This window comes from Formica exsecta, unplaced genomic scaffold, assembly GCF_003651465.1.
Source record: "Formica exsecta isolate Colony F162 unplaced genomic scaffold, ASM365146v1 scaffold72, whole genome shotgun sequence".
Taxonomy (NCBI): domain Eukaryota; kingdom Metazoa; phylum Arthropoda; class Insecta; order Hymenoptera; family Formicidae; genus Formica; species Formica exsecta.
Genome location: NW_021853485.1, coordinates 1933143 through 1946124, shown reverse-complemented (window position 1 = coordinate 1946124; position 12982 = coordinate 1933143). Strand labels below are relative to the sequence as shown.

At 40.2% G+C, this 12982-nt stretch overlaps 1 protein-coding gene across 1 annotated transcript in view; it reads left to right on the top strand.

Moving 5' to 3' along the window:
• Positions 1-7843: 7843 nt before the first annotated feature.
• LOC115243389 overlaps positions 7844-12982 on the top strand; it is a 27844-nt gene continuing 22705 nt past the window's right edge. Inside the window, exon 1 of the mRNA XM_029820341.1 lies at positions 7844-7976. The gene's annotated coding sequence lies outside the window, so the exon portion shown is untranslated. The remainder of the gene's footprint in view (positions 7977-12982) is intronic.

Here is a 12982-nt window from a genome sequence, read left to right as displayed (position 1 = left end):
ACAACGCGCCGAGTCACTCTCTCGGGTATTAAATATTCGACAAGTAATAGTTTCGGCGAGCTCAGATTTTTCGGCGTGGCGCGAAAATGATCTCTACGTTTAGAGGAGAGACAGCAGGGATATGAGATACCGCATTTGTGTGTGTATATTTTTTTTGTCGACTTCTTGAAATTAAGTCTAGTTTAGTTTTACGCGTTATACACATTCGTGTCTCTCATATACATACATACATGCATTACGGTTTATTAAGATAATACGCGCATTCCAGTGGTGTGAACATGAACCGTACGAACCACACTTGTGTCATCCGAAAAGTTTTTATACAATTTCTGAAAGGAGCGAAAATCATACGCCGTGGCGTTTCCCCTGTACTCCTCATACCCGTTCTCATACTTCACCTCTTTCCACCCCCCCTCCTTCCATCTGCGAAACAATGAAAAACGCGACGACCACGTCCTGTTACGGCGCATTTCGCCGCGTCTTGTAGCACGGGGAACTGAACTCGTCGAAATTATACCGGTTTCAATCCCCCTGGTCGCTCTCGGGCGGATTCAGCCACGAACGAAAAGACAGAGACGCGGCAATCAGGGATGCGATGGAGCGACGGAAAGGACCAAAAAAATTATTCTGCTGTGCGCGTTATCCTCGGAGATAGCGATATATACTCGTTAAAAGACACTTTGAAAAATGACGACGTAGATATATATACGTCGCGCCGGTCGAGCCGGAGATCTTTATGCCTTCGTATCGCTCTCGCCAAGAGAATCGCGAAGGAGTATACTGGATATCGAAAGCATCGTCAGACGGGATTATTTTACTTTTGCGTAGGTAAAATTTTGTACCTCTGTTAAAGAATGATCTCAGAGAAATTGTCTAGGAACTAGAGATAAATAAATGAGAGCTTCTCGTAGAGGAGTAAAATTAAGCTCTCTTTACGAATTCTTAGATACACCAACTAGTCCTATCTCTTTTTCTTTATTATAATGTGATGATATTTCTCGGAAGGGAGAGCAAAGTAAATCCCGTGTGGCGATATACTCGGATTTTTGCAAGTTTGCTGCAAGATCGCAGAGCGTTCGGAATGCTAAATAGATGCTGCGTATAATATTGCCTCGAAAAGCAATTATTTTAACACTTTGATTGTGTTGACTGTGTTTCGTAAGCGTATATAAGTGCTAGATAAGAAAGCGCTGGGAAAGGAGAAAATAAAAATTATTGTGTGGTCGCGATATTCGGGCGATGTTGGGGTCCATTGTGACGATTTCTTTTGATGGAAAGTTTGATTTCATCTTTGAAGGATTCTTGTATTCGATTCAGACGCGATTAAATGCAAGAACGTAATATTATCTAGTCATCGTATTCTACGCCTGCGTAATTATCGATCGCCAATTTATTTGTTGATACGGACACACTGCCACCGATCGATACGAGATCGATTTTGCTGTATCTGTCTTCGTTCTATTTAAATGAAGATAGCGTAAAAAAAAAAATAAAAATACATTACCTTGAAATTTTAAGGGTTGTTTATTTTGCGGTAGTGAAAACTATGGCATATACTCTAAATCATATTAATAATTTTTTCTCTTGATACTTGCAATATAAAATTTTTGATGATATTCAACATTATCATTTATTATTCTTTTTCACTTTTTATAATTAATGCTTAATAATTTCTATTTTCTTTTACTCAAAAAAAGAGAAAAGATATTTCTTTTCCATTTTGTTCGCTTATTAATTTGTGTTTAAACGAGCATTTCATTTCTTCAAACTTTTCCTTTTAAATCTGTCGTAATTTTCTCAATTATTAAATTACATTAAGTTACATTGTTATGTCTAATAAATAGAAAACGTTTTCATTTTTACAACGAGAGAAAGCCATAAAATAAGATTGTATCTTTCTCATTTCAGCTTGCAATTTTAGAATTATAAGTAAATTATCATCGCCGTTTCGCGTAGTATTATCCGATGCCCGCGGTATAAATTTCCCTGGCATTTTTCCGGTATTTATTTTCAAAGCGTGGTTTGCCAAAGTAGCAATTAGCATTCATCTACTTTACACGGATTAAGGATAATATCACTACGACTGTAACATAAACACGCCGCGCGATCAGGTAAGTAAAAACTCCGCACTTATCGAATAATTTATCTCCATATCCGTACAGATGTACGCAGATTAGACTAGACTTACGGTAACCGCAATTTGCGCGAACACAAAACGTGATAACGATTTCCGAGCGACTCTTGGAGTATTTCGAGCGGGTTCAAAAGCGCGTATACGTCGTGCCTGAATCGCTGAGATGCACCGATGGTGCTCGTTGCCATATTCGGAGTTGCAACGGCCAGGGAGAGGACCAACCGGTCCATTACCCTTCTCTCCCAAAGAGAGTTTGCTCCGGACATCGCGTAAAAACTGCTCTGCCGATTTCGGCACATCAGTTCAGACGCAAAAACACAGACCTTCCATCGAATATCAAAAATTTAAAGATCTCTTGAGCTCTTTTCACTATCGCTTTCAGATTTGAAAATTATTCCATTCTTTAAAAATAACATCCGCACTCCCTACTTTTATTAAAAAATTGGAATTATCCCGCTTTTCTGTTATTCTTTTATAATACAGGATGTCTACTCCCTAAAAAAAATCTCTAAAAAAATCCCTGATTTTCGAGATATTTTTGTTCAAGATTTCACCTTGTAAAACTGATAGAAATCGTATGAAAAGAAGAGGTTTAATCTAAAGAAGAGGTTTAAATCTAAAATTATCTCTTTCAATTTGATGCCGATCTGTTTCCATGGAAATTAAATTGTGACAGGTAATGACAATTGCGAAAGGAAGAATATAGGACGTCAAACCTGTGATTAAAGTCGCGTAATGCTGCAATTCGCAATGTATGTTAAAAATGCGAGAGATCTCTGGAGATTGCTATATTTTTTCTTATTTCCTCTCCATCGGACAAAGTTCGAATCACTTTTACAATTGGTCCAAGGACGCCATGCGTGAAAGTGAAAGGTCATTGCGTGATTCGGGCTTTAAGCCCGACGCAATGATGTAACTTGCATCAAGCCGTCAAGTAGACAGGCGGTAAGAGGTAACAGATAATCGACATTACGGGAAAAGCAAACGAAATTCCGACGTGCGACGAGCTTGCACGCACGTATTACACGCACTCTTGTACACCGTGACGCGAATGCGCGCGGGAAAATCGCGCGGAGGAATACACACGAAGTGTCGCGAATCGTGTTTCACTCGTGATAGCGGATTGTGAAAGTCGTCGCTTTGCGGGATTTCTCGTGGGATTCGAAAGTAGCGACAAATTGCGATGGGAGAAAAAAAAAAAAACCAGCGATCTAGCGATCACGCGTACATCGACTTGTCTCTCTCACGGTATTTGGCACTTTATATTACGTAATGTTTCGAGCAGCGACGCCCGTCACCGGGAGCGCTTTTTTAAAGGGGACGAGTCACGCTGCATAATCGTTATTATTATACGTTATGCAAGGATGATCGTGCGTATCCTGGATGATACGTCGAGCTGCGTTGGAAGAAAATTTACGAGCCTCGATTGCGCAGGAAATCACCAGCGAGTCCGGATTATATTAATCTATACTGTCCTTTAATATACATGATGTGATACGTAAATTAACTAACTCTGGATATCGAGCGAGAAGTGACCGTATCCTTTATAAATTGCGATTCAGAAAGTAAATAACTGACATTTATGATAACAAAATAAGATATGAAATAAATAGAGAATTTTTTTTATGCGTGTATCTCTCGGTGTGCGTGCGCGAGTCTGAGATACGAGTTATCATATTCGAAGCTATAATTATAAGTTAGAAATCAAAAGATTTCATGCGATTTTGATCTTCAAATTAACAAGTGAAAGCGATTTATGTCGGATTAATCACACTACGTACAGGACACGCTCTTACAAACATCTTAACCATCTATCGTCGCGAATAAATTACATTCGCGTGGCTAGTTGATGTGTTGCGCGAGATGCTATAATACTTCGTACAATTTTACATATCACGATATATGATACCCCAAACTCTCGCAAGCTATTAAATTTTAATTATCGGTAACTCTACAAAATTACGAAATAATAAATTCCTCTCTTTAAACAAGCATGTGCCAAGGAAGCTATTATTCCGCGAGAAATTGACGCGCGATAAAATCGTTTCCGTCGCGCAGTTCGAATCTCTCGAAGACTAGAGAGAAACTTGTCAAGCAGAACTTGGCGCCATCAACGGACGGACGATTCTCGCGCCTGTCAACGAGCCGAGCGCAAAAGCGATCGGAACCCTCCCATCCTTCGTCGCCGATAGTGCGAACGCGTTGTCGCTGACGGAGTTTCGAGTGGTCTTTCCGGTTTGCAACGCGACCAAAATGGTCACGCTGCATAATCGTTATTATTATACGTTATGCAAGGATGATCGTGCGTATCCTGGATGATACGTCGAGCTGCGTTGGAAGAAAATTTACGAGCCTCGATTGCGCAGGAAATCACCAGCGAGTCCGGATTATATTAATCTATACTGTCCTTTAATATACATGATGTGATACGTAAATTAACTAACTCTGGATATCGAGCGAGAAGTGACCGTATCCTTTATAAATTGCGATTCAGAAAGTAAATAACTGACATTTATGATAACAAAATAAGATATGAAATAAATAGAGAATTTTTTTTATGCGTGTATCTCTCGGTGTGCGTGCGCGAGTCTGAGATACGAGTTATCATATTCGAAGCTATAATTATAAGTTAGAAATCAAAAGATTTCATGCGATTTTGATCTTCAAATTAACAAGTGAAAGCGATTTATGTCGGATTAATCACACTACGTACAGGACACGCTCTTACAAACATCTTAACCATCTATCGTCGCGAATAAATTACATTCGCGTGGCTAGTTGATGTGTTGCGCGAGATGCTATAATACTTCGTACAATTTTACATATCACGATATATGATACCCCAAACTCTCGCAAGCTATTAAATTTTAATTATCGGTAACTCTACAAAATTACGAAATAATAAATTCCTCTCTTTAAACAAGCATGTGCCAAGGAAGCTATTATTCCGCGAGAAATTGACGCGCGATAAAATCGTTTCCGTCGCGCAGTTCGAATCTCTCGAAGACTAGAGAGAAACTTGTTAAGCAGAACTTGGCGCCATCAACGGACGGACGATTCTCGCCTCCTGTCAACGAGCCGAGCGCAAAAGCGATCGAAACCCTCCCATCCTTCGTCGCCGATAGTGCGGACGCGTTGTCGCTGACGGAGTTTCGAGTGGTCTTTCCGGTTTGCAACGCGACCAAAATGGCCTGACGGTTGGTATTCATTTCTTTCCTGCCCCCTTTGATCTTTCTCCTTCTCCCTCCCTCGTTTCTCCTTCAATCCCCTTTCCCTCCTACCTCTCCCTCCTTCCACCCCCTCCTCGCGTTTGTCCTTTCTTCTCTATATCGCGGGGTTTCTCACCGTTCTTTCCCTTACCCCGCGAGTCATCCGTGTCCGGCTACGTGCCGGGCCGTAAATGGCGAGCAGAAGGCCTTGGGCGCCCACGCCCCCGCTTCTCTCATCCTCTCTTTCTCTCTCTATCACGGATCATCGCGGTCCCTTATCACTGACATCTCCGTGAAATCTCCGTCCGCCATCTGTGTCTCTCGCTTTTTCCAATTGACCGTTCCATCGTTCGCCTTTTCGGCAAACGATTTTGAAAGACGAGAGGGAAAATGATCGAACGCTGAAGAGAGTCTTTTCGCGGCCAAACAAACCGCGATTCTTGAAGTTAAAACTAGAAATTAGGACTATAAATGGCGAGCAGGAAAGACGCCCACGCCCCCGCTTCTCTCATCCTCTCTTTCTCTCTCTATCGCGGATCATCGCGATCTCTTATCACTGACATCTCCGCGAAATCTCCGTCCGCCATCTATCTCTCGCTTTTCTCAAGTAATCGTTCCGTTCTTTGCCTTTTCGGCAAATGATCTTGAAAGATGAAAGGGAAAATGATCAAACGCTGAAGAGAGTCTCTTCGCGGCCAAACGAACCGCGATTCTTGAAGTAAAAACTAGAAATTAGAACCGTAAATGGCGAGCAGAAAAAACGCCCACGACCCCGCTTCTCTCATTCTCTCTTTCTCTCTCTATCACGGATCATCGCGGTCCCTTATCACTGACATCTCCGCGAAATCTCCGTCCGCCATCTATCTCTTAGTTCCGTTCTTTGCCTTTTCGGTAAATAATTTTGAAAGACGAGGGGGAAAATGATCAAACGCTGAAGAGAGTCTCTTCACGGCTAAACAAACCGCGATCTTTGAAATAAAAACTAGAAAGATTGCTGTATTTGCACGCGGAGAATGTTTGCGGGGAAGAAAATTATATCGAATCCGTGGTCTCTTTACGAGATTATTATTTTTTATTCCGATAGATTTCTGATAATAATTATATTTCAAATCATTACAGAAGACAAAAGAGATAGCATTATATTTCGTTTATATATTCATGTTACATAACACAAGATTCCGACGTAACGTTAATAGTTACCTTGAGCAGAAAATACGCGACGCGATTGAAGGAAGAGAATGTAAGAATATCTCGCACCTTTTACATCCTTACAAGCTTATGTACGCTCGTTAACGCCAAAGGCAAGATTATCGTCGCCCGTCAACTCTGGAGATAACTGGAGAAGATCTCATCGCGGAAAATTATCCGAGACGAATGTCATTTAATAGAAGACGGGATAAAATTCGCGAATGACATCGCGTTTGAAAGAGCGTCTCTCGGAGACGACCAATGGCAGCCGCTAGAGTCCGTCAAAATAGAGCGGAAAGAGAGAATACATTACTCTTGTTCGCGGCGGAATAATCGTTCGGCGAAAACGAATAGCGGTTCTAAGCTTGCTGGATGTTGAAAGACGCGCTCGCATCCCGTACGTCGCCCGAGGACATCAAATCCACCTCTCGAGTAACGGACGTCGGTCGAGAAGACTCTCTTTCTCTTTCTCTAGTATGAAAAATACTTTTTCAAATGCCCATATATCGCAAAACGCTCGTCTCTCTTTGAGAAATTGTCTTGACACAGGTGTGTCGCTTTCAGAGCTGATTCATTTGCCTTTAATTAAAGATTGATTCGTTTCGTTTTTAATGGCACTAAATAAATAAATATTTATTTACTATAATATAATAAGTTTTAACAGAAACGCGTGCGTATATTAATTGTCTTGAGAAATCTTCTATTAAAATATCCTGGATGTTATATAATTTGACACGTACATTAATTCACAATTTTTGTGAATCACCAAGCAGAAGATAGCATGTGCTATCCATCAACTATTCGCATAAAAAAAATTAATTATGATTACTTCGATCTACAATTTTCCTCTTCAGAAAGAGATGCCGCCCTTAAACAAACGAGAAATTACATAGATCGGAGCTCATATATAAGGATGAAAAAGGAAGATAGCCCATTCGGTTGCCTAATGCCCTATCATCACACCTGTCCGCAAGACCCGTCCCGCGGACGCCTTGTTGACCGTAGAAAAAGGATGTTCCGCCTCCCACGGATTTGTCGAGAGGGCGAATCTCCCGGATGCTCCATCGGACGGTACCACGCCATGAGAGCGCGAATATGTGGGTGGCCGAATAATAGGTGTACGGGAGATATAGTCGCAGGTATATGTAGGCAGATATAAGGACGAACGCGCGTAAGGTTCGGCCGCGACGCAATCGCGACGCGAGTGGGAGAGGAGGAAAAAGGTGGCGGGGTTCAGTTTGCGCCGAGGCCGCCGACGGGGGGCTCCGTCGTCGCAGGTGAAACGCTCTCTCAGGAGAATGTACTCAGTCGTGGTCGCGCGATCGCACTAGACGATATTTACCTGCCTGCGATTCACGGGCAGGAGCGTATCCGCCGCACGCAGCTCCCTCGAGAGCCGCCGTCCGCCCCCCCTCTCGGGCCCCCGCACGCAACACGGCGACGAGGTAGGAGACAACACGCGTGTTACTATCGCTCCCCGGATGTAACCCGTTCGTCACCGGACACGCTGGACGAATATCCGCGATACGGAGTTTCATCGACAACGCAAACGTCACGAGGTTTCTCGCGCCGAGTACAAGTTTCTCGTTAGAGGAAGCATATTAAGTTCTATAAATAGAAAGACCAATGCTCCCCTCCCACTCGTGCGGATTTCCTCCAGCTGTGACCGGTGAACTTTGTACGCGCAGTTTGATACAGCGAAGAAGAGAGAGAAAGAAAGAGAGAGAGAGAGAGAGAGAAAGACAGAGCAGGAGGTTGCATACGATGAAGATTCCTCGACGGAAAGGAACTTCGATCGATTCATTTCGCGATTCAATTCGCGGCTATCTCCAGCTGATTTCTTTCAAAACGACCGTTTTTCCGTGCTCACTTTTACATTCGTTTGTCGCGTCCAATGGTGATCTCAACGCTGACAGCATCGGGATGAATCGAGGTCGAGCGAGAGTCTCGCGATACGGTCGCGGCGGGCTTGCCGAAGAGAATTCGACGCGAGGTCGTCGACTGTCAGCGAAGAAAGATGCGCTCATTAACTACGGATGGGGAGGTGAACCCCGCGGGGGCAGGCCCGGTAGCAATTTTGCGAGCGTGAGTAAGCCTCGCGTCGGTGCCCCGCGCGCCATAGGCGTTCCCCGCTCACGTACAAGACTCGTTGACCTTCGCGCCTGCCGACGTTGCAGGAGTATACGAAGAAAGCAAGCGATCCGACTGAGAGTCTCCATTGCGCCAATTTTGGTAACGAAAAAGATACATTGTCAGTAAAAGAGACACCAACGTGTTCGCGCGATTTTTATTTCTTTTTTCAAAATCATGCGTGAAGTTCTAAAGGATGATTTATGTTCCGAGCAATAAGATGCGGAGACAAAAACACGATGGAGCTAATCCGTAAAATTGACCATCTACTACAAATATATTGAGTATCTTGTATGTATTCTCTCTCTCTCTCTCTCTCTCTCTTTCTCTCCTTTCTCTTTTGCGAGTCGAGCTAATCCGTAAAATTGACCATCTACTACAAATATATTGAGTATCTTGTATGTATTCTCTCTCTCTCTCTCTCTCTTTCTCTCCTTTCTCTTTTGCGAGTGGTATCGAAGCTTCGCAGCAAGTGTATCGACCTTTCGCGAGTTACTGTTGTAACGGATTTGAGATATTAATTCCTTTGATCAAGATTTTTATCTGGGCAGCAAGAAATCAGAATATCGCGTATGCTATTTAATTCATACACGTTACAACAAATGCAAGTATAAGATGCAAATATTTCTACCCCTACCTTAATACCAAATAATCTAAACCAGTCTGAACTGGTAAGATGGGCGACGATGTTAATTTTAACATGCTTTAACGCGAAACGAGCAACGTGTGTGTCATATAATATAAAAAGAAATTCAGTTTTATAAATAATCATATAACTGTCAAAGCAAAATTTTTTGGACAGTTCAATAAAATCAAATAAAATCAAAAATAAAATCAAATTCTAGAAAAACGAAACTTGAATTTTGTCCACGCAAAAATAAAAACGCAGATAAAAATAATAAAATATATATTATATTATTTCGAAGGAATGATGCGTTTGACAAGCGCCACGTGGGCGGTTAAGGGTTAATAAGCTAGTATCGATATCGATCGTTTGCTTGAAAATCGTAAGTAGGTATTCTCGGGATCATAGGTGAGAGCGCGTGAATCGCGAAGCGTTCGATCGTTACGATGGATCCTTTTCGAGAATTCTCGCCGACTGTTCCCTCCTATTTGATTGTCAATCAGTACAATAACTGGTCAATGAATTATGTAATCAACATTGGCACTCTTAAATATGCAGTCGATGTCTGGCGCGGCATGCGAGCTTTGGCGTATACTTGATGAATGAATCAAGCATCAGTGTCGTGATTCAACAATCGCGATGATCCAAGCGAGGTCTATAGAAAAGCAAAAGCATTCGATCGATCGACGTTCGAAAGTTTAAGCGACGCATTGTGGCTAGGTGAAAAGACTCGAGAGTCATCGTATATCAATACGGTAGTCTGAAAGCTGCCTGCAGGAAGAAAGTTTACAATGCGCGTACTATCACCGTGGCATCAATGATTTTCACGTCAAGTCAATATCCTTGTCTTCTTGTATTAAAAATAATATGTTTTTACTTGGAATTTTTTTCAATTGCCATCGCGATATCATTGTAAGCTCTTCCGCAGTACGTGTTTAAAATTACGATTCGCCGCTATCGTTATTTTTTGCTTCGTAAATAAAAGTGTCTATAAATGAACTATGAGACGTTTAAGAAGGCGATGGCGAAATTATGTGGCAAAATTATCTATTTTTATGTTATTTTCTTTCAATACTAGGTTAACATATCTAAACAATTTTTTCACTCTTCTTCATGTTTGACTACATTTTAATCGATGCTTTTTTCTGAATAAGCTTTTTCTTAAATTATGTTTTAAATTATGTTCGTTTTGATAAAAGTATAATTTTTGTTTAAATTCCCATCCCAAACAGAGATATTGAACAAAATAATAGTAATTAGATCAGTAGTTCCTAAAAAAAATATTAAAAATTAAAAAACATGTTTTTATAAAAGAGCGTTTCAAAGGAAAGGAAACTTTTTTCACGTCATTTTTAAATATTAAACATCTTTGTAGACATATCTAAAAATCATTTTATAGCTCAAAATGTTCAGGAAAATATATATTAAAAAAATAACATAAATAAAAAAATATTTCGATATTTTAGTCATCTTCAAACGCGCTCACGTTCTCAAAATAGATTTATAGGATACTTGATAAAAAAAAAAAAAAAGCTTGAAAAACACTGCCCTACGCCACTGATATCCGCAGCTACAACTCTTCACGCGAAAGATGCGTGTATGCGACAAGCGCGTGTCTCGCGGAACGGGATACGCACCGCAACGCATCCGAGGGAACGCGCGCGTCACTCGACGGCGGCCGTATCGATTTTCGAATTAGTCGCTCGAGAAAATTTTACGACGACACAAAGATGGTAAATGAGAACGATACGTTCACGTAAATCCATCGCCGAGATAATCGTTTCGTCGCACGCGCTCTCATCTTTATTCGTATAATCCGGATCATCTAGTTTCCATAGATCTGCGCTATTCCATATTTCGATCGAGATCACTGGACAATTTGTAATATGGTGCGCGCAAACTTTACGATAGCGATGCAAAATCGCGTAGGTCGACACGTGGAAAATCGTTTTCATAGGGATAGGACTCGCGTCGCATTCTCTTCAACAGGGGGATTTTAAGTGTAGCGATTACGTCACTATTTCTCGCCATTTTACGGTCGATCCATAAAGTCTCATTCGAAGTCAAATCCGAATAAGATTCTGCTTTTGATCGTATATAAGATGTTCTAGGTACCTCGTATTTCTCTTTGTTATGTATAAGTACGAATTATCTTGGATCTCAGCTTGTATTAAATCATTCTTGAACAAAAGTTTCAAGATGTGTACTAATGGTTTAAGTTTAAGAGAATTTACGAACATTCGCGAGTTAAGCATTACGAATTAATCTTCAGACAACTGTAAAAAAAAATCTTATTTTTTGGTTAAAGTTTTCGCAATTAAATTTTTTATTTCAACGAAATCTCTGAATTCGAAATTAACGCGCATCTTTAAGAGACGTCTTTTAGACTTTCGTACGATGTGCAGATTAAAATTAAAAATTTATTAATTATTCCAAATATTCTTTAAATTGATGCATATCGATTCAAAGAAGCTGTATTTGAAAGGATACTTCGAATCTTGCATAAATTAAGGATCTCCGGAGTGCGAATGTTTGCCGTAGCAGTTTGCATAGGCAGGGTAGCCGACGCGCGGTTTTGCAGCTTCGGTTTTTCGGCCCGTAAAACGACGAAAAATTGCACACGGCGTCGGCGACGGCGGCGGTAGTACCGCCTTCTCGAAAACCGGTCCTGGAACCGCCGCCGCCGCCGCCGTTGCTCGTTGTCGATTTCGCCTGGTGAACACGCGATCGCCATCTTGGATCCGGCGAGGATGACGTCATTGGTACAGGGCACGGTCGCTTTATTCACTGCCGCTTACGCGTCTCGCATAGGTGCGGATGTACGCGCGTTCTTCACCAAGGAAATCGTGTCGGGAAATCAATTAAATAATCAAGCAAAACTCGCAATGTTAGACTTCAAAAGAACCACAAATTTGTGGGCTTTTGTATTAATTTTCAGAAAATTAAAATCCACCCCCTTTTTTAAATAGTGCTATTTTTTTTCTATAGTGAAGATTTTTAAAGAATCTTATAGTATAAAATGCAGGAATAATTTATCAGACATTTTTAATCTTTGATACGTAAATTCATGATGAATTCATTATGAATATATGTATTGCAAAGTTAAATATTTATATACTAATCCGTTTTAATCTACCTATTTTAAAGCTATGTATGTTTGTGTATGGATTCATAAGATATATTTATTTATAACATTCTTATCAACTTGAATTTTTTATATTTTTTCTTTTAATGTAAGAATAATTAGAGATATAAATAATAAGCAATTTATAAGAGAATAAATAATGCGGAATATTTGATTGCTGCATCTAATATTACAAATCCATCACCTTGAATTTAAAATAAAAGATAATTTAGCACTCACCAATACGACGCGCAACAGCGGAGTTGTAATACACTATGTTGATCTGTAAAATAAATATTTTCAAATTAAAGCATTATCTAAAAAATAATTAATATCTCAAAAATAATTACTATGCGCAATTCAAAATTCTTTACTCATATTTTTTTCACAGATATAAAAAGTGATATCAATTTCTGACAAAATTTTTTTTATAAATATAAAACTTTTATGAAACATAGTTAAAAAAATCTCGTTCTGATATAAATAATCTAAATAATTTTAGAAATCTCTTAAATAACGATGAAATATCTTATCTATTTATATAAAATATATAAATTATATCTTTATATAAA